The sequence below is a fragment of the Haemaphysalis longicornis genome, unplaced genomic scaffold (assembly GCF_048455015.1).
Source record: "Haemaphysalis longicornis isolate Haplotype H1 unplaced genomic scaffold, Haemaphysalis longicornis Haplotype H1 scaffold_3, whole genome shotgun sequence".
Taxonomy (NCBI): domain Eukaryota; kingdom Metazoa; phylum Arthropoda; class Arachnida; order Ixodida; family Ixodidae; genus Haemaphysalis; species Haemaphysalis longicornis.
In genome coordinates this window covers 162,855,142-162,878,005 of record NW_027526335.1, presented here as the reverse complement: position 1 = coordinate 162,878,005, position 22,864 = coordinate 162,855,142, and positions in this window count along the sequence as shown.

Genomic DNA, 22,864 nt, shown 5'->3' with positions numbered 1-22,864 from the left:
TAATCAATTTAATTTCAGTTCACTTTATTTTCCCGCTTTTGCAATGTTCGCGTTACGTCCGTTTCAGCAGCCCACTTAGTTTCTATTTTATGTTTTTGTATTGCGTGAAGCATCTCAATCCGGTACCTTGTGATGCCATTACTTCTCCTTTATTGCAACGTTTCCGCACAGCTTTTATTTGCTACCGGAACAGCTAATCTTACTCGCTTTAAGAAACTCACACAACGCTGGTGCTTTCAGTAACTTGAATAACGCACCGCTTATGCATAGGATTCTATTTTTGCTGAAAGATGCGTACATGTGCCAACCATGACAGCTGTGTAGCAGCTGGTAACGGTCCTCCTTTTCAGATTCACATCTCGTACAAGTAGGTGAGGACATGGTACTCCCTTTCGAAAAAGCTTCCACAGCCTGTTTACATGAGCACGAGAGTGTACAAGAAAGGTGCAAGACCACAATGACTTACGCAGTGTTTGATTGTTTGTGTACGGTGTACTTTATATTGTAATTGAATCCACCACTCTATGATAGTAAATACCTTACCTGGGAATCAATTGGTCACTGTTTTAAGAAGGTGACTGACGTGATTAACGATAAACTGAAAGCATCACTATACCACCTTGAGTACGGAAAACATGAATAAACTATTTTAAATAAAGTATGCCGAATCACTGTTTCAAGAAAGTTGCTGCAGATTCATTCGGGTTACATTACCTATGTACCCTTTTGAATTATAGCGTGTGGTATTTTCTGTATGGCTGTACTTCAGTTCGCACATGTAGGCTTATTGCTCAAAGATTCCTTGACTTGCTGCAAATGTTTTAGCCGTCTGCGATTTTATGTGCGGCTGTGTTAAAGAAACAGATAATTTTTAGCTACAGAGTTAAATATTGCTTTAGCAAAAACATACCTGGAGGCACAATGCCGTGAAATATATTAATAAAAGAAAGACTGATGTGGTTATTTTTATTTGTTAACAAAAATGTTTTGAATTTAGTTGTTATTTTGGTGCCGCGAGAACACATATTTACAGTTAAATGGCTTGCAGCACCACAAAGTTTAAAATATTTTGTTTCAGAGTCTATGGTATGACGTTTCTCGAGCACCAGGCAATCACTCAAACTAATATATATGCGGCGGACGTCCTGTCTTTGATGGCTGGACATAAATAAATTTCCAATTACATATACTCACGGCTGGTTTTAAATTTCAGGGAATGACCAAAAATGGTAAGGACGTAACCCACTTCAACTTTGTAATATTTTGGAGCCGATTTCCCGATCCTGTGCCACGTGACCAATGGAAAAAATCAACAGCAATTTATAATATGTTCTACTTATTCCCATCATTATTATGCCATTTGTCTCCGTTGTAAGTTTTAGTCTGGTCGCCGAAGAGGGGACAGCACCTCAGCACGTTGAGGTTCGCCCGGCTGACGATGAACAAAACCTATTTGTTTTTGTTTCCAATGAGTGAAGGGTATTTTCTCTGAGAAATGTATCAGTTTCAAAAGTAGATAAATCATTTTGCCTTGGGAATTCGGTAATGTACCTGCAGTTATGCATAGCGTTTTTGACATTGCTAGATATCCTACGAGCTTATGCTTGGTTTAAGCCATTTACACAGGTATCCTGAAAGCTGATGCACCTTGGCAAAAGAAAACAGAAGTAAAACATTAGAGATGCAACTGGTGGACACAAAGGCGAGTAGGAAGGTACTGGTCTAGGACTTGTGGTTGATCTGCAATTAACCTGATATGAAAGTGTGTAACCTGCACAAGGTGCTTCACCTCATTCATCGTCGTGCGAAGCGATGAGTAAGAGGGGAAAGGTGCAGGTCTTATGGCTGTTCGGCAACTAACCTGAAGTGAAAGACTGTACCTTGCCTAATGCCTAACGTGCTTCACCTGCTTCATTGTTGTTTAAATCGTCAGGAGCGCAGCGAAGATCTCCTTGGCGGGCTGGGGCACAGTGCGATGTTCGACGCAGCATGTCAACGGAGCAATAGCACAAAGTGGCCTGTCTTAAAATATGCTTTCTGTTTATTGGTTGCATGTGAAAAATCAACAGTTAAGCACTGTAACACCCTGTTAATATAAAGATGAAATTTACGACTTTTACATACACCAAAACCAGTTTCTCACTTTTTGCGCCCTGGCCTAGAACATCCGCAGAAATGTGGCACACGCAGCCGGCTTCGCGCACGCTCCCGAACACAGCTGGCACCGGTCTAGCTCGACCATGAGCGGATGCACTTCGTTCCCTTCAAGTACAGCCCGACGTCCCTTTCTTTTGTCGTGTTACCATCTTCGTTCGTGTGTTGTAGGGTAAATATTTTAAAATACGGATTGATCCCGCCGTTGTAGGTGTGGTAAGAGTGAACGACCCGTACAAAAACTCTGGCTAGGCGGAAGAATGCCTCGGCTATGTAACAAGACCTGCGTATTGAATGGATGGGCGAATGTGAAGCCATGTTTTCGTGATTTTCGATAGCAATTGAATGGAAACAACTTTTGCTTTTATTATCCCACGGGAAATAGGATCGGGTAAAAGCAGAAAAAATGTGATACAATTATTCTTACGTAGTAACCTTCTTTCTGTCCCATAAAATAAAAATATCTTTTCGCCTTGCGACTTAATTCAGCTATCCCTTATTACCTTTTAACGGCATTATGTTTTTAAACAGACCCGCCGCGGTGGCACAGTGGCTAAGGCGTAGTGCTGCTCAGCCGAAAGGCAGCGGGTTTGAGTCCCGGCCACGGCGGCCGCTTTTATGGTAGAGGCGACAAGCGAAAACGCCCGTGTGTTCGAGATTTCGGTGCGTTGAAGATCCGTAGGTGGCAAAAATATCCGGAGCACTCCACTATGGAGCGCCTCATAGCCTGTGTGGTGTCAGCCCGTTAAACCTCTGAATTAATCAATTTATCAATCAATCAATTAATCAATTAACTCTGTGTAAAGTCATCGAATGTGAAAGAACGGCTACTGAATACTGCTTGTATTAGAAATGAATTTAAGGGTGATCGGCGACTTCGCAAAATTCAACATCTATTCTGCCATTGAGCGATTGAAAAATAATGGCCAATAAAAGCGTGATTTGGGGTTTGGTAAAGCAAATGTATTCTTACCCATTGTTTGACCACTGGATTGTAGTTACAACGCCGATGTTTTGTTTGTTCCCGGGATAGTGTGGTTACTACCCGAAATCATAATTCATTTCATTTTATAGGATGCTGCAGGTGGATGAATTTAACCGAGCAAGCGGAAAAATACCTTGCTCACACGTTCAAAGGAAGGGTTGACAGCTGGAGCCTGTCAGCTGATTATGCCTACTGGACTGGCCAACACTACCACGCGCCATCTGAGTAAGCTCATTTCGGGCCTGTTAGCATTGCGGTGTTCGTGATTTATGGTTGTTGCCCTGTATTTGCTTGATTACAAACTACGCGTAGTACCCTGCGATGCCTTGATGGGCCTGTGTACTAAGGACACTGAGGGTTGCAACACGTGCTTAGGCACTTTTTACTCGCCTATAAATGGTTCCCCGTTCAGCTACGCAGAATTAGGAACTCCTGTCTCCTAGTGCATGCGTATGATTATGGGAAACGGCTGGAACTGGGCTGTTACTGGAACTGTCCCCAAATAAATTTAAGAAAGATGGAATGCTGAAACAACTGCTTACTCATTTCAAGTTCAATTTCGGATGGTCCTCCTACTGTAGCCGTGTGGTTACATACAGTTACAATAGATGGCGTGCGCTATTTCAACGCGTGCCATCCGTTCCGGCAGTGATATTCCGTGAGGAGAATTTTTCTTTTCACGGGGAATTTTCGGCTGCAATTTTGGCCAACAGCGAAAAGAAGGAATTTTGAATGGATTTAGCGCATTTTAGGAGTCATGTAGTAAACAAGAAGGTAATGTCAGTAGTCCGGAACTCGGACCAGTTATTACTTTGTTTTCTTTTAAACAGTTTCCTCAAAACTTCGTCGTATTGATGCGAAATATCTAAAGTCGTGTTCGCGCAAGCAAAAAATATCCAAAACTGGTTTTAATTGAGTTAATAAATTGAATGGGGCATGGAGGAAGAATATGTAATGAAGGGAAGCTAGTAAAGCGTGAAGCGGCGGCGGCTGAAAGGCTGACGCCTGTTCGCATGTACGCCTGCTCGCATGTACGCCTGCGCAATATACTAAAAGGTAGTTTGGCGGCCCGTTAGAATGCGTGCTGTCAACAAGATATGCTGCCAGCAGTACAGGAGCTGAGCTAAAAGTACCTCAATACCTCAGCAATGCCTTGTGCTTTTTTATATGGGCAGTTTTAACTTAGAGCTTTTACATGCGAAGCAAGTATGCTGTGTGGTATTAAACGGGAAACGCAGAGTGAAATGCTGCTGAGCGGTAGATGACGCGGAATTTATTGCACGTTGAAACTGTTTCTCTAAGGGGCGTCTGAGTCCGGAAGGCTACGTAAGTAAGGTATAGCTGGCGCTAGATAACGCCCGAAAACGAACAGGATACCACGTAAAGATATGTTTTGTGCAAAAAGATAATGCACAGAAATTGGCAGGGAATTCTTGATTAACCCACGTAAAGAATGTCTGCTAAGCAGAGAATATTTGAACCTAGAAATGGGAATTTGTCTCCCAACTATGAAACAACCCCGTGTTCTGGTCAGGTAAGCGATCTGATCGGGTCCGAGTTAGCGTTAGCGTGCGTGGTCACCCGTGTTATGTTCGTGAGCTACGTGCGTTGGTAAGCTACGTGCATGTGTTCGCGTGCCTGTGAGGTGACAGATAGACGCCGCCTTAGCAGATGAGCCCCCCGCCCTAAGGAGTGTTAAGCAAAGTAGGTCTGGTGGCAGGAGACGACAGCGTCCGGAGAAGACAATGACCGGTGATACGGCAAAGCAAGCGGTCGCCGATGCTAAGGCTTTGGGATATGCTACTGCGGCCTGGCCAAGAGTACTCCGCCGAGAGAAAGAAGGACTGAAAGGAGACGCCTCTTCTAGACAACCTGTTTCTCCCGTAAACATATTCTTCATCCTCTCCTCTCCCTCCCTGCTTTCGGAAGAAGAGCCAAAGACGGGCAGATAACTCGGCAAACTGAGCAGTTACGAGGAGCCAAATTTTAACTGCGACGCCTGTGGGCGGTAGGCTCACTTCGAAGAAACTCCGTACGCGGACTTGGAGGAAGACGGAATCGAAAATGCTCCGTGGCAGTGAGAGGATGCCATAGAGTGGCGCCGTTAAAAGAGCAAGTCGCGGAATGTATGGAAACGCTGGCACAGATGACAAGATGTGGGGCTTGCGAGCAACTGAATGGCAGGCTCGTTGACATTGAAACGAACAATAAAAAGCTTCGACCACGGGGCGGCGAGAGAAAACTTGGTCTACTCCGGTCACGGTTCAAGAACGACGGGAGATGCAAGCGGATGATGCGACCCCGAAGCACGAAATGAAGCATAACTTCATAGTCCTCGTAGGTCACCAGCGCATGGGGGCAGCGATAGGGACTAGGTGGAGGAGAAGCACCAAAGTACGTTACTGCGCAGTCAGCAGGTGATTGCTGCGGCTGGAGAAAGACACCACCAGTTATAAGCGCAGTCCTTAACTGGAGGAAACAGCACAGCACTAGGAGCTACTCGAAGCAAACAGGCTAAGGTCCGGGAAATGGAGCAGGGGCAGGCGACGATTGGTTGCGTCAGAGGAATACATTAAGCAGACACAATGGTGTGCAGCCGAAGCAGCCGAAAATGACCTGCGTTTCCAAAGAAATACAAGTAGTGGGAGACGCACAATGTAGCTTTGCTCGCAAAAAATCTGGTGTCCCCGGGAATCCCCGCGCGTGTGACCATACTACAGCAAATGTGCAAGTGCATTCTTCATTCAAGCATATTGTGAAGTATGGGTGAGCAGCCAGACCAGCGCACCAAATGTACGTCAGACTTCCCGACTTGCTGGCGGCAAAAGGCGAAGCGGGGAGACTTCATTGCGTGATGGCGTTACGGGAGAGGCTGAAAAGTGCTGATCTGTTCGATCCCGGAAGGGACGCAGTGGAGAGGCAAGAGCAGAGCTAGAATAGCGATGGCGAATTCACAGCCCGGGAAGCTCTGTCTGAGCTGAGGTATTCGGCTTCTGGAGCTGGCAGCAAACAGCTTAGAAGAACACTTCAGCACCCACAGAATCACTTATGGGAAGAAGGCATCCGAAGGGGGTGATGGAGGTAGGAGCCCCAATAATGCGTTTTTTAGTAGTTGAGATTGTACCGCTAAGTGGAACGCCGAAAGTGGGTAAGGCGATCAGAGCTTCGGTGTGCAACGCGAGACCTGATAACGTAAGAGAATGGATTCCATGATACGTTGATGAGGAACTGACGCCTTGATCGCAACTACTTTGACGCGTGTCATGCAAGCGAAGCTCTACGCAGTCGCAATCTCAAGACCTGGGCCAAAATGTAACTCCAGAAACACTCGATGGACCTGGATACACATTCAGGAAGTGATACACGAGCATTTAAACAGGATATGGCCAATACTGCGCCCTGCATGGCGGCATACGCCGAAGGGATCGGCGTCATAGTTTTCGAAAGATCCACTCACCCGCCCCATGGAACAGCGACCTTAGCAGGGACGAACCTCCAAGAATTCCAGTGTCTGGGGAGGGTGTTGGGTGACCCTACTCACGTGTGCGTCACTGGCAATGACGAAAGCCGGTTAGAAGATTGTCCGTTCGTTTTGTACATACAGTAGAACCCCACGTCTACGTTTTTCACAGGACTGCAAAAACAACGTGGTGGGCGGGAAACCTATAACGTAAAAATGCTGTTAGTGCCGCGAAGCCGTGCAGTTGAACATTATAAAGGCACATAATCCACGGCTAAAACACAAAATTATTTCAACTGGTATTTTCAAGTCCTAAAACGTCTCTGATGCAAATATGATGCTTCTTCCGGGACAGTAAAATGACATTGCGTTTTAACCCCTGCCACACGTACACAAAAAATGACATTAAGTGCTGAAGGCCTTAAAGATGCCAAATGACAATAACTGGTCGGACCGTGCTACACGCGAAACCGCAAAGGCATTAAATGTGTTAGGCATGATGCTGATCATGACGAAAAAGAGAAATTCACTCATATTTCAGAAGTCTTTAACGTAGAGAAAAACATCTTACAAGGGTTACAAATGTTTTTGTGAAAGAAAACGTTATGAGAAACAGTGTTTTCTTAAAAATGGTGTGAGCCATTTCTAAAAGTGGCTTCATCAGCTGCTATCGCCTGCCGGTGGTAGCCAAATCCGAAACATTTAGCTCGAGGAGTGACACACGATGTTTTGCCTTTTGCCGCTGTTTTAGTAAACTTCGTCTTCTTCAAAACTTCGGCACCAAGGGTGCACAAAAAATCGCCTTATTTTGGAGTTCAGCTGCGTTTCTGCGTCAACACTCTGGTGCTGAGAGTTTCGTTGGTTTCATTTGGTGCTCATCGCGTTCGAGGATAGGCAGATTTAAGGTGTTCGTGAAGGTAAATGAGTTGTGCAGAACTCCTTAAACCAAAATGACATTAGAGCGAATGGCATTATATTTTTGCGTGTAGCAGCGAATTAATGGCATTAAAAGTTAAGGTATTAAGCACTTAATGTCATTTTTCGTGTACGTGTGGCGCCACACGTACACGAAAAATGCCATTAAGTGTTTCAGGCCTTAAGATAGCAAATGTCATTAATTGGGCGGGCCGTGCTACACGCGAAAATGCAAAGGGGTTAAAAGTGTTAGGCATGATGGTGATCATGACCAAAAAGATAAATTCGCTCATATTTTAGAAGTCTTTAACGTAGAGAAAAACGCCTTACAAGGGTAAAGCTGTTTTCTGCGAAAAAAAATTATGAGAAATAGTTTTTTCTTAAAAATGGTGTGAGCCGTTTCTAAAACTGGTTTCAGCATGCCGTCGCCGAACAGCAGTAGCCAAATCCGAAAAATTTAACACGAAGAGTAACGCGATGTTAGTACTTTTGCCTTTATTCTAGTGAACTTCGTCTTCTTCAAAACTTCGCCACCAACTGTGCACAAAAACTTGTCTTATGCCGAAGTTCAGCTACATTTCCGCATCAACACTCTCGTGCTGAGAGTTTCGTTGGCTTCATTTGGTGCTCATCGCGTTCGAGAAGGCAGATTTAAGGCGTTCGCGAAGGTAAATGAGTTGTGCGGAACTCCTTAAACCTAAAATGACATTAGAGCGAATGGAATTATATTTTTGCGTGTAGCAGCGAATTAATGGCATTAAAACGTAAGGCATTAAGCATTAATATCATTTTTTGTGTACGTGTGGCACGGTATTAGATTTCCTTTTGGCTATCCTCATCGCAAAAGTAGCTTTATCAATCGTCGTACAACGTCCAGCTAAGTTACGTTCTGCAGTTGAGTTCACTGTCGAGATTTGGAGTCCAAGCGCTTTCACAATACATATTTTTTACCGGTTGGGTTTCAAGTTTCGTTTTAAGAGAAGCAACTTTCTGTTTTCTTGGTGGCATTATTGGCCGGGGCGAAGGCAGGCCAAATATAAAACATAGTGAACTACCTAGCAGAATACACGTGTAACAATGTGTACCTGCGAGATAACGAGTTCGCATTTCCGTGGAAAAAAGCGTAGCGATCACTGTGACAGTGAAAATGACGATGATGCTTGGAGGTGTGGTTTCTTGCTTGGTCGTTTCCGGAATTTCGTGACGCGGCAATACTACTTATTACGGGACTACTCATTTCGGTATTTTTTAGATTTTTTTCCGCGCACCGTCATCATTTGGCTATATTTTTATTTTTTTTCTGCTCTATAATCTAAAAGAAGAAAGTCGGAATCGCGTGGTGTGACGAAGTATTAAGATGGATTGTAATACAAGGTTGTCTATGGAATTTTTTGAGGGACCACACAACCAGGGTGTAATAGCGAGCAACACGTAATAGTGAAGAACATATAAGCGGGGTTTTACTGTATCAGGTGCACTTTATTGGGGAATGCTTTGGGGATTACTGAATGAAGAGCAGCGCTTCCTGTGCGCGGTATCCGAAACCCGCCGCAGGCATTTGGAACAGCCGCCAGTAAAAACGGGCTGCTGTTGTGTAGGTAGCAACAGACTTGGACGCGGGTGCAAGTGCGCAGGTGCCGGGCTGTGTATCATTGAGAACTACCATGGAGGTGCTTCGGCATAACTGCTGCTGTGCTGTCTGCGTGCAAAAAAACAAAAAAAAACACGCCCTTCAGTCCAAAAAAAAAAAAAAAACACGCCTCTAGAGTAGAATAGCGAGCTAGGTGTGTGTTTCTCGCGCTTGGGGGGTGGCATCTAGCGCCACTCGGACTGTTCGGGGTAAAAGGGAGCTTGTTTTGAACCACCGGCCCGTGACGCGAGCGTATACGACATGTCGAGAGTAGTCGACCAGCGTTCAAACTTCGTAAGCTACCTATCGCGTTAAGGCTGCCAGAACAGATACCCTTGCTATGAACGTAGCGAATCAAAATGAGAAATGAGGGGCTCGTTGAATTAAGACAGAAAGAAGAGTTGGCCGTAAAGAATGCGAAGGAATTCAAACAGGAGAAGGCGGTAGGTCATTTAATATCGTAGAAACAGAGGCAAACTTTTTAGAGAGAAATAAAATGGAGAAAAAATGCCCGCCGGGTGGGATCCGAATACACGACCGTGTCTGGTGCGATGACCACTACGCTACCAGCAGCGCTGCTCTCCCCTCAAATCTCTCGGGTATCTATGTTAGGGTACTTCTTCCTGCGTTTGGGGGGTGGTAGCCAGCGCCACTCGGACTACTCGGGGTGAAGAGGACCTTCTTTTAACCCCCGGGCCGTGACTCGAGCGCATACAACGTCGAGAGTGGTCGACAAGCGTTGAACCCTCTTAGCTACCTATGCCACCAAGACTGCCAGAACAGAGGCCCTGAATATCCATGCACTCAGAGAGAGAGAGAGAGACTAAACATGTTTATTGTTTCTTAGTAAAGAGTCTTTAGCGTGGCCTCCTCATTTAAGGAGTCCACTGGCACGGGCCGCGTCTTCTGCCCTCTCCACCAACTTGCGCTGGACGTCGAGGGAAGAGCTGGCAAGGCGCTGTCCCAAAGCTCATAAGTGTGAAAGGGATTGGGCGGGTCAAGTGGGCTTTGTGTACAGCCGCCGACCATATGAAAAAGTGTTCCAAACTCCCCGCAGAAGCGGCGCTAACGGGGATACAGGGGGGGGGGGGGGGGCTATGTAGTTGTTTCTTCTAGGGTGGGGGCAAGTATTAGTTTGCAGGGCACGAAGTATTTTATCGTGGCCCCTGGGTAGTTGTTTGTGCGGTGGGGCGTACGTTTGTCTTTGTAGCCGATGGTGCGTGGTAATCTCATGAAACGAGACTAGAGGAAGCGGACGCAGATCTTCTTCTTCAGGTGCTCGGCCGTTCAATTCTCGAGCTGTGAGATGGGCAATCTCGTTCCCTGAGAGTCCAATGTGCGCAGGCGGCCAGATAATCTTGGCAGGTCTTCTTTGTGGCTTCTGTTTCAGTATTTTAAGTGCAGTTTTGTGTATTCTCCCGCAGGCAAAGTTTCGACAAGGCTGTTGAGAGTCAGTAATACAGTCTCAACTCTAGTTTGGGTAAGCGTCAAGGCAATGGCCGCTTCCTCGGCGAGTAGAGGGTTGGCTCGGTCCAGTGATACGCTGGTGAAGTGCTCTTGGCCTATAATAACTGTTGCTACTGAGGCTCTCCTTCCGGGATAGAGGGTAGCGTCCGTGTACGCCATGGCATTATGGCTTCCATACCGCTTTGAGATAGCACGGGCTCTTGCTTCTCTGCGGATGCATTGGGTGCATGTTTCGCGGCAGCACAGGCACTGTAATGTGGCGCCTGATATCATGCGGGATGTCTGTGATTTGGGGTGTTTGGTGTTGAAGCGGAATCGATAGCCCAAGTCTCGAAAAGATAGATCTGCCGGTTTCTGTAGTGCCTAATCTTGTCATCTGGTGAGATAGATGTGCCTCTATGAGATCATCAGCTGTATTGTTGAGTCCGAGACGAAGCAGTTTGTCTGTCGAGTTGGTGACTGGTAGGCTGAGAGCCTGCTTAAAGGCTTTTCGTTTAATGGTGTCCAGTTTCTTCAATTCCGTTGTTGAGAGCAGAGCATAGGGTATTGCGTAAGTGATCCGCGAGATGGCGAACGCCTGTACAGGTCGTAGTGTGTGGAATTCGCCCATGTCCCTTGCCTTAATTGCTATGCGCATGAAAATGTGTGTGACGTGCTCCGTCATGGTCTTGATCTTGTTGATTGTTATGATATTTTTCTTGTCCGCCTGAAAGGTGACGCCCAGTATCTTGATGCTTTGAGCAGGGGTGATAATGTGCCCATCTATGTGTATGGCGATGGTGGGTGTCCCTGAAGCTTTCTGTTTGGTTGGAGACAGAAGCAATAGTTCGCATTTTTGAGGGGCGAAGCTCAGCCCGCATGACCTTGCGTAGCCATTTACTACCTCCGCTGCTTCCTGTAGGCGCTCCTGCATTGCTCGCACTAAACCCGTGGTGGACCAGATGGTAATGTCGTCCGCGTAGAGACCATGATTTATACCCTGAACAGAATTAAGTAGTGCAGGGAGTCCTACGAGAGCAATGTTAAAGAGGAGGGGAAATAGTACAGGCCCCTGAGGAGTTCCACGTCCTCCTATTGGAAAGGGGTCCGTGGTGTGGTACCCTACTTTGAGTATGGCTTTCCGATCTGTGAGGAAAGACTTGACATACTGGTAGGTCTTGACTCCGCAGTCCAGGGTGTACAGCTTCGCCAGGATGGCCATGTGTTTTACATTGTCTAAAGCGCCCTTTAAATCCAGTACCAATAGAGCAGTTGGGGAGTTAGGAGTTGTGGGTCTCATTGCTTCTTCTTTGAGCTGGAGCAGTATATCCTGCGTTGATAAATGGGGTCGGAAACCCACCATTTCTGGGGGCAGTTTTCCCGTGTCTTCCAGAAAGGATTAGTCTTTTGAGGATGATATGCTCCAGGAGTTTTCCTATGAACGAAGTAAGAGATGTGGGCCGGAGGCTCTCTATACTGGGTGGGTTTCCTGGTTTCAGGATCAGCCGAACTTCCGCGGTCTTCCAGTCCTCAGGTATTGTTCCTTCCAGATATAATTCAAGTAATTGGTGAGCTCCAAGAGCGACGGCTCGTCAAGGTTAACAAGCATCCTATTAGATATGTGATCCATTCCTGGAGCTGTGCGTCTTCTCAAAGTCTGTATGGCTGCGGTCACTTCGTGCCGTTGGATGTCTTCGTCAAGCGCCGGGTTTGGTGCTCCTGAATATGGTGGTAGAGGTTTCGTTGGGTGTGTCTGGAAATACCTGTTCTTGAGAGCTGGGAGCAGGTCTTCCATGTCTCCAGGAAAATGGTGTATGATTTTAGCCATGTTGTGCTAGCTGAGGTGTTGATCAAGAAGCGGAGGAGCTTCCATATTTTTGCAGTGGTGAGGGTGCCGCGCAGGCCATAGCACAGAGAAAGCCAGTTTTCCCTGCAGAGAGAGTTGGTGTACTTCGCAGCTTCTTGTGTTAGCTGTACGATCCGTTTTCGTAGTCTTCAATTGTGTCTCTACCTCTTCCATCTCCGCTGCAAACTAGTCCTCGCTTCCCAGATGTGCAGTAAATGAGAGTCGATGCACAGTGTGGCTGTGGTGGTCTTTATTATTTTGGTGTGTGCGAGGAAATCCTGATGAAGTTGTTTGGGCCAGTCGTGTAAAGAGATTTGAACCTGGGTTTCTTCGGCTGGTGAGTGGCTGCTCCGTTCCTCTCCGTGAGGCGCGCCCGACCTATTAATGCTTTGTAGTCCGATCCTATTACAGTGGTAGATAGAATGGCGTGATCGCTGCCTTGATATTCGCCCGTGTGGATCCATTGAACTTGAGGAATGTTTTTCGTAAAAGTCAGATCGGGAGCTGTGTCTCTGGTGACGCTTGTGCCAATGCGTGTAGGCCTACTGTGGTCTGTGACAATCGTGAGGTCTTGAGATTCTATCAGGGAGTGTAAGTGTAATCTAGTGCCCCTTGGGTTGGTGTATGCGTAGCCCCACAGAGGGTGAGCAGTGTTGAAATCCCCCGTAATGACAAACGGGTTGTTGGCTGCTTTGAGTGTCGCTTGTTCAATTACTTGCTGAAGAATCAGTGAGGAGCTTTTAGGCCTGCAATACACATTCAAAACGTACAGCGAGCGGGCCTTCTTGTGGACTTGTTGTATTATTTGAAGTAGAATGCCAATTTCCTCGGACTGCTTAAGTGGGTGTTGAATCGCCACGTATCGTTTGCTGACCAGAGTGTGCAGGCTTTTGTCTGTGCCTGTTTCGTAAGTTATGTATCCTGGAAGGCGAACTGGTGTATTAGTTTCTTGCAGAGCTATAATTGCTTGTATCGTCGTGGAAGAGGAGATGTATTGGAAGAGTGATCCATCTTTGTTCTTGAAACCTCTGCAGTTCCACTGCCATATAGTTATTCCTTGTCCGTGAGACAATTTATTACTGGGTGGATGAAGGTCCATCTTGCTTCATGGGTGAGGAGAGACATGTGGGGTTGGCGTTATCTGTTTGGGCGGTCTTCATGGTTCGGGTATTGAAGTCGGCTTCCTAGAGAACCTGCACCCGTCCCTCTAGCCTCGTTAGGTGGGAAGCTATTTGTTTAAGTGTTTCCATAACCTGAAGGCTTTGCGCACATTGGGCTGCTTGCAGGGTGTTGATAGCACGCGCCACGTTTACCTGTGCCTGCTCTTCCATTGCGCACTGTGGGAAGATAATGTTCGAGTTATTGTCTGGTTTGAATAGGTCATTCAGCTGTGGTGGTTCTGCGGCTGGTTGTGGCGGTATGGTCACGGCGCGATTGCGCTGTTCTGGGGAGGGAATTTGTGTGTTTATAGAGCTGGACGCTTTTCGGTAGTTGTTTAACTCTTCCTTCATTGCCGCCAAGTCTGCGCGCATGGCTGCTATCTCATCCCTAAGCATTGCATTTTCTTCTAGCAAACGTTTCTCTGTTGGTGTGAGGGAGTTATGAGCTTTGGGATCGACAATCTTTGCCCAGATCACCCGATGCAGCGATGTCTGGGGGTTTCGGGAGCCTTCTCGGTTTCCTCTCGTGGCGCTTGGGGAACGGCCTCGGGAGGAGGCCAGCGACTTGGACTCCGAGCGCAGCCTGCAGCCACTCGAACCTCTGCCCGGTCCTCTGGAGCCGCCTCTCCGCGTTTGGGACCTGGAACGGGAGCGGTCCTGGTTTCTCCTCGGTCTTGGAGACGGGGACCTGGAGTTGCCCGAACGGGGGGCCTGGCTATTCCCCACTTGCTTCCGCCGATTCACCGGGGGCAGGAACCGCTGTGGGCCCGCCTTGGACGCTGTGGTGTGGGCGCCGCTGCAGAGAAGGCACTTTGGGTGGCAGTCATGTTGGTTGCTTGTGAACGGTGATCCGCCTGTCTTGAACTTGGGCGTTTTTGGTGGGTTGGGACACACGTCGGCTCTGTGGCCCACTTGGTCGCAAGTGTCGCAGTATGCTACCGTGCGCTTGTACAGGTAGCATCTGGTTATTACTCCAGCGACATAGATGCTGAACGGTACCTTCTTGCCTTTGAATGCGAGCAGGAAGGTGCCGGTGTTTCCCACCCTTCTGCAGGTGAGAAGTTCGTGGTTCGGGGCCACAATGGCGTCTTGGACTTCCTTGAGGGTGTAATTCAATCCGATGTTGTAGATAACGCCTTTACATGAGTTGTCCGGAGAAACGCTGCAGGACGAAACTTCGAAGGTGTTATTGCCAATCATGAGTTTCTTGATAGAGTTAAGCGCTGGAGCTGTCGCCGGTGATGGAGTGCTTACTATGAGAACGTTCTGTTCTTCATCGATGCGGATCTTTATTTCCGCAATGCCACATTGGAGATTGGCTTCGCGTGCGATAGCTTTCGTCAGGTCCATAGGGCTCACCTTACTCAGCTGGAGGCCGTATCGTGGACGGATTGCCAGCTAGTAGTCGTCAGCGGGAAGCAGTAGGGTTTTCGGCTTGCGCGCCACGTGGCCTTGGCGGAGGGCCGGTTTTAGCGGTGTCGTGGTAGGGAGCTGTTGCATCGTGCGGCGTTGCGACCGGCTTGTAATTTCTATCAACGGGATGTTGGCATTATCATCTTTTTCCTCTGGCGGAGGGTCGTCGTGAACGTCACGCATTTCCATTGCTTCGTCTTCGGATGGGCCTAGAGACAGGTGGGTCGCATGTCCAGCGGCCCCGTCGAGCGGTCTGCCGGCCATCTACACAGGTGGGGCTGGCGTGGTCGTTGCTAGGCCTAACGTCCGCTTCGAAATTTCAAGTCGCCGTAAAACTCGTAAAAGTCGACTTACTGCCCGAAGTTTGGTTCCGGCGCACTCCTGATGACTTTACGTATGCATTCCGATGGTTGCAGTCGGTCACCAAAAAGATTTCACCAGAAAAATTCAAACATTCCTGGAGCCGAGGCGAATTCCATGTAGGCGCAGTGATGATGGCGATAGCCTCCCTCCATGCAGGGAATCAAAATGAGAAATGAGAGGTTTGTTCACTAGCACAAAAATAAGGGTTGTCAGTCAAGAATGCCAAGGATAGAAAAGAGAAGAATCCAGTAGGATTTTATTATCCTTGAAACAGATGCAGGGTTATGAAAGAAAGTAAGTGGAGAAAAAAGTCCCGCCGTGTGGGATTAGAATACGCGTCTGGTGCGATGACCACCGCGCTATTGGCAGGGCTGTTCTCCGCTCCACTTTTTCTGGTATTGATTCTATTGTATATATATATATATATATATATATATATATATATATATATATATATATATATATATATTGACGCGAACCATGCATTGGGTTTGTTTATTTGTGTTTTGCTTTTACCGCCCGGCTGCGCCGGTCTGTGTTATCTCCGTGCCAAGGGAAGCGCGTGTTCGTCCTTGGCTACGTGACAATATTGTCACGTAGCCAAGGACGAAGCAGTTGTTTGGAAAAGAAACGAGTTTATTGGAGCGAACTTGTGCTCCCCTAACAACTGACAAGAATACAGAGGCGGCGAAGCAGTGGTCAACAAAGTGACGTACGTGCGTCGGCGAGCGTCGCAGAATCGAATGCCCCGGCGTCCGCACTGCAGGCTTTTTATCTTTCGGCGCGCGTGGTTCTCGAAACGTCGATTCACATCGAGAACATAGTAGATCCAAGAAGATTATTCTGGGCTTTTCACGTTAGATCGGAATGCTCTCCCTATCACGACAGATAACACATGCGGCACAGAAAGAAAGAATGGAACACGCGCTTCCCTTGGCGCAGAGATAACACAGACCGGCGCAGCCGGGCGGTAAAAGTAAAACACAAATAAACAAACCCAATGTATGGTTCGCGGCATTACCCCCCCTCTAAGAGTGCATCGACCCGATGCTAACATAAGCGACAGTCCGAAAATAAAAATAAAATTCGTTATCGTCCGTAGAAAGGTTTTAAGCGAACCACGTGGACGACTTCGGGCCGCTTGCGTCGTCGTGATGTTCCGGAATCACCATCGGGGATCACTTCGTAGGTTAATTGCCCAACACGTCTTAGAATCTGGTACGGTCCGAAGTACCGTCGCAGGAGCTTTTCACTGAGTCCGCGTCGTCGAATGGGAGTCCAAACCCACACACGATCCCCTGGTTGGTACTCGGCGTCTCGGCGTCGGAGGTTGTAGCGGCCCGCATCCACCAGCTGCTGGTCCGTTATACGAACTCGAGCGAGCTGGCGGGCCTCCTCCGCACGTTGAAGATATCCGTGGACGTCGGCGTTGAGGTCGTCGTCTTCTACGTGCGGAAGCATGGCGTCGAGCATCGTGGTCGGCCTTCTACCGTAGACAAGCTCGAACGGCGTCAGCTGCGTCGTCTCCTGGATAGCCGTGTTGTACGCAAACGTGACATACGGGAGCACTTCGTCCCAAGTCTTATGTTCAACGTCAACGTACATTGACAGCATATCTGCGATTGTCTTGTTCAGACGTTCTGTTAGTCCGTTCGTTTGGGGGTGGTACGCCGTCGTTCTTCGGTGATCCGTGTTGCTGTAGCGTAATACTCCTTGCATCAGCTCCGCAGTAAATGCCGTTCCGCGGTCTGTGATTAGGACTTCCGGGGCTCCATGTCGCAGCACAACTTGGCTTATAAAGAACTTCGCCACTTCTTGTGCAGTCCCCCTCGGAAGAGCGGCGGTCTCTGCGTAGCGCGTCATGTAGTCTGTCGCTACGACAATCCACTTGTTCTGTGATCGTGACGTAGGGAACGGGCCTAAAAGGTCCATTCCAACCTGTTGAAATGGTCTCGATGGGACGGCGATCGGTTGCAGAAGTCCGGCGGGTCTTGTCGGCGGCGTTTTTCGTCGCTGGCAGTCATGGCAGCTCCGGACGTAGTGGGTGACGTCAGAGGTAAGGCCGGGCCAGTAGTACCTCGCCTTGATTTTTCCAATAGTGCGGGTTGTGCCCAGATGTCCGGAAGACGAGTCGTCGTGGCACGCTTCCAAAATTTCGTCACGAAGGTCCGCGGGGATGACGAGAAGGTAATTCGCTCTTGTTCCGGGGCTGAAATTCTTCTTCACAAGGACGGAGTTTCTCAGGCTGAATGCTGGTAAGCCGCGTTTGAAGGTCCTAGGAACGGCAACGTTGCATCCCTCGATGTACTCGATTATGACGCGTAAGTCGGGGTCGGCACGCTGCTGGGCGGCTAGGTCGCTCTCCGTCACGATCCCGAAGAACGCGCTGTCTTCATCAGAGTCTTGTGGTGATGGGTCGACGGGGGCGCGGGACAGGCAGTCGGCGTCGGAGTGTTTCCTGCCGGATTTATAAACGACTGTAACGTCGAACTCCTGCAGGCGCAAGCTCCACCGCCCAAGACGGCCAGAGGGGTCCTTCAAAATGGCGAGCCAACACAGTGCATGGTGGTCTGTTACAACCTCGAATGGCCTTTCATACACGTATGGGCGAAATTTTGAAATCGCCCATATAATAGCCAGGCACTCTTTCTCAGAGGCAGAATAGTTTTTCTCCTGCTTCGACAGACTACGGCTAGCATAGGCGATTGCCCTTTCGCAGCTGCTTTGCTTTTGGACAAGGACGGCACCCAAGCCTATATCACTGGCGTCCGTATGCATTTCCGTTTCGGCATTTCCGTCGAAATGAGCGAGCACGGGCGGGCTTTGCAGGCGTTTTTGCAGCTCGCCGAATGCTTTTTCTTGGTTGTTTTCCCAGCTGAAAGGGGTGCTATCTTTCGTCAAGCGCGTGAGTGGCTCTGCAATGCGTGCGAAGTTTGCGACGAAGCGCCGGTAGTATGCGCACAGCCCGAGAAATTTCCGCACGCCCTTCTTGTCTTTCGGCCTTGGGAAGTTCGCAATGGCTGAAGTTTTTGCCGGGTCAGGTAGGACTCCCGCGGCGTTGACCACGTGGCCCAAGAACTTGAGTTCCCCGTATGCGAAACGGCACTTTTCAGGCTTCAGCGTCAACCCCGACGTACGAATGGCCTCGAGTAGAGACTCCAACCTTGCCAGGTGTTCGTCGAAAGTCCGGGCGAATACCACTACGTCATCGAGGTATACGAGGCAGGTGTGCCACTTAAGGCCAGCTAGCACAGTGTCCATGACTCTTTGAAACGTCGCTGGTGCTGTGCACAGCCCAAACGGCATCACCTTGAACTCGTATAGGCCGTCTGGGGTTATAAATGCAGTCTTCTCTCGGTCTCTCTCGTCCACTTCAATTTGCCAGTAGCCGGTCTTCAGGTCCATCGATGAGAAGTACTTCGCGTGGCAGAGGTGGTCGAGGGCGTCGTCGATTCGGGGGAGGGGGTACACGTCCTTTTTCGTGATTTTGTTCAGTCGCCGGTAGTCAACGCAAAACCTTAATGTGCCGTCTTTTTTCTTTACGAGTACGACGGGCGCAGCCCAGGGGCTTTTCGATGGCTGTATAATGTCGTCGCTCAGCATGTCGTCGACTTGAGTCCAGATGGCTTCCCGTTCGTGTGAAGAGACGCGGTACGGTGACTGTCGGGTAGGTCGGGCTCCATCTTCGATTATTATTCGGTGCTTCGCTAGAGGGGTCTGACGTAGTTTTGCGCTCGACGAAAAACATTCGCTATAGCGACGCAGCAAAGCCAATAATTTGTTCCGTTGTTCTTGCGGTAGCGCCGGATTTACGTCGAAGGGCTGCGGAAGCTTGAAGGTGTCATCGGGTGTGCGTTCAAAGTCGGCGACCGCGATCACGTCACTTGCTTCTTGCGTTTTTTCGAGGAACGCAATTGCAGCTCCCTTGTTTAAATGCTGGTACTCTTCGGTGAAATTAGTGACCAAAACGTGAGATTGGCGTTGCTTAAACTGCGCAATGCCTCTTGCGACGGAGACACCGCGGTCGAGAAGCAACCTTCGATCACTCTCTACGATAGCGTCGATGTCAGAAGCAGCATCCTCACAGTAGACGGCGATCATCAAGCTTGCGCGGGGTGGCAGGGTGATGTGATCGTCGGCGATCCTGACAGCAGCACGGTGATCGGGGTTCGGCTGCGGCGTCGTGGAGTGATTGGAGGAAAATGTTATCGACTTGGTCTGCAGATCAATTATTGCGCCGTTGTCCGTCAAAAAGTCCATTCCGAGAATCACGTCGCGGGAGCAGTTAGGCAGAACGACGAACGCCGCAGGGTACGTTGTGCCGTCTATGGTGACGCGCGATGTGCTCGTTCCACTTGGCGTCACGAGGTGGCCTCCTGCTGTGCGTATGTGCGGACCGTCCCATCTGGTCATAACTTTCTTCAGCTTAGACGCAAATGGTCCGCTCATTACCGAATAGTCAGCTCCCGTGTCTACGAGGGCGACTACGTCAAAGCCGTCGATGGACACCTTGACGTCAGATGCAGTCGTCCTCGAGTTCCGGGTTCGTCGGGGCGTCGTATCTCTGCTTGTACGTGTTGATGGTCGGGCACTGTGCATCGTCGTTGTCGTCGTCTTCTCAACGGACGTCTCGGTCAGGTCGGGTACGCGTCGCGCCGTGTAGCTGTCGTCATGTTGGGGAGTCTCGTCAGGGTTAGGTCGGGTCGTCGGGATGAGGGCATGTCGTGAATCACTGTCTTCAGCGCGTCCTTGCGTCGTTGGAGGGTTTCTAGTTTTTCGCCGTAGAGCAACTTCACCTCCAGAAGTTGCCGCCTTTAGTTTCCCCCGCGTGGGCTGGGGGACCTTCCACGGGCGAAGTCAGCGTTGCTACGGCGGTTCGGCGATTGTTAGGGGTAGGGCGACGGTGAACGGTTGAAACGCGCTGGGCCACGGCTGGTTTCAGATAGATACTCGTCGATCTCACGTGGTCGTTGGCCAGGGAGAGGGCGAGGTGCGTCGACGGAGAAACCACGCAGTCCGAGTCTCTTGTATGGGCAGCGACGGTAAATGTGGTCGGCCTCTCCGCAGTGGTAGCACAGAGGACGGTTATCGGGAGTTCGCCATACGTCCGTCTTCCTCGGCGTCTGGTTTTGGGCTACCGGGGGTCGGGCGGGTGACAGTGGGCGGCGGTACGGCGGGGCCTCTTGACGGCGTGTTGGGGCAGGGCGGGGTCGACGAACAGCCGCAGAGTAGGTCATAGCTTGTGGCTCTCGGGGTACCTCGGATGGCGTAGAAGTTCCCAACGCTTGTTGCACTTCTTCTCTAATCACGTCGGTGAGGGAAGCGACTTGGGGCTGCGGCGGCGTTGGGAGAAGTTTCCGCAGCTCCTCTCTCACTATAGCGCGGATAGTCTCGCGTAGGCTGTCGGCCGGGATACGCGTGCTGCCAAAGTCGTTCGCATTGGCCGCGCCAACAAAGTTGCGGTCATACTGCTTAGCACGCATTTCGAGGGCTTTCTCAATGGTGCTGGCTTCGGTCACGAATTCGGCGACGGTTTTGGGCGGATTTCGGACAAGTCCAGCAAACAGTTCCTCCTTCACTCCGCGCATTAAGAAGCGCAACTTCTTTTCTTCCGTCATTTCGGGGTCCGCGCGGCGAAATAGCTGCTTCATCTCCTCAACGAAGATCACGACACCTTCGTTGGGGTGTTGCGTGCGCGTTTCCAACAAAAGGGCGGCTCTTTCTTTCCGCAAGACGGTAGTGAAGGTTTTAGTGAACTCGCTTTTGAACTGAGCCCAGTTTGTCAAGGAGCTCTCGTGGTTCTCGAACCAAGTGCGAGCCGAATCTTCCAAGTAAAAGAAAACGTGCCGGAACGTTTCTGCGTCGTCCCACCTGTTGAATTTCCGGACGCGCTCCAGTTTCTCCAACCATTCTTCTGGGTCTTCTGCGGGGGCTCCTCGGAATGATGGCGGTTCCCGTGGCTGCTGCAGAACGACAGGAGGATTGGCTTGGTTGAGCATGGTGCTGGTTGCGACGTTTTTCTTCTTCGTCTTCTCCGGTAGTAGACCGAACTCGGGTGGTAAATCTTGCACGCGGAGGCTGGCTCTTGTTGGGCAGGCTTGGCGGCTTCCAGAGGTTGTAGTGGGCATGAAGGGTGCGTACCCCGCACCTCCACCAGATGTCACGTAGCCAAGGACGAAGCAGTTGTTTGGAAAAGAAACGAGTTTATTGGAGCGAACTTGTGCTCCCCTAACAACTGACAAGAATACAGAGGCGGCGAAGCAGTGGTCAACAAAGTGACGTACGTGCGTCGGCGAGCGTCGCAGAATCGAATGCCCCGGCGTCCGTACTGCAGGCTTTTTATCTTTCGGCGCGCGTGGTTCTCGAAACGTCGATTCACATCGAGAACATAGTAGATCCAAGAAGATTATTCTGGGCTTTTCACGTTAGATCGGAATGCTCTCCCTATCACGACAGATAACACATGCGGCACAGAAAGAAAGAATGGAACACGCGCTTCCCTTGGCGCAGAGATAACACAGACCGGCGCAGCCGGGCGGTAAAAGTAAAACACAAATAAACAAACCCAATGTATGGTTCGCGGCAATATATATATATATATATATATATATATATATATATATATATATATATATATATATATATATATATATATATATATAAAAGGTTAGTAGAGACCGAGACACACTGGAAAGACATACATTAAATATAAAAATAAAAGTTTACTGACGTTTCAGGGAGAGGACTCCCTTTCTTCAGAGTACAAAATAAGTTCGTTTCAGAGCTATATATATACAGAAAATGTAGGAAGGGCGAGGGCAAGGTAAGAGGACGGAGAGTTTGTACAAATGGATCATGGTTGGTGGGTAGCAAAGGAATGAAGAGAGAGCGGGAAAATAAATTATAAAAAGGATTATAAGAACACACAGTCACGCGGTACGAACATAGGAAAGAAAGAGAGAGAAGAACCAAACACAGATAAAAAAAAATAAATAATTAACAAACAAAAAATAAATAACCAGGTAATTTTCCTCCCCCGTGCCAACGGGGGTGAAAAAGGGGTCAAAAGAAGATATGCCCATGCACGTGTTTGACATGGGCAAAAAGATTAGTCACGCGGAACGAAGGCGTTCCAAACAAGATATGCAAATGCACACAAAGGGCGAACATCTGCCCATACACACCCGTTCTAGGAATCCGGGTAAGGTCATTGAAACAAGAGACACGTGGCTTCTGTTGGTGGGAGGCAAGGGCCGCGCCCAAAAGCAGTAGGACAACTATCAGAATCTGCGTTCTACAAAGTACTCCCTAGCGATCCCACTAATGAATATAAGCTAATTGTCAAAGAAAAACTCACTGAGCTTGTTTAAAATCAGGAAATAACTGAAACAACTGCTCGTTCTCTTATCCCCTTAAGCCCAGTAGCCGGTAGATTCTACCTTCTTCCTAAGATTCATCAAAATAACAACCCAGGTCGCCCCATTGTCTCTGG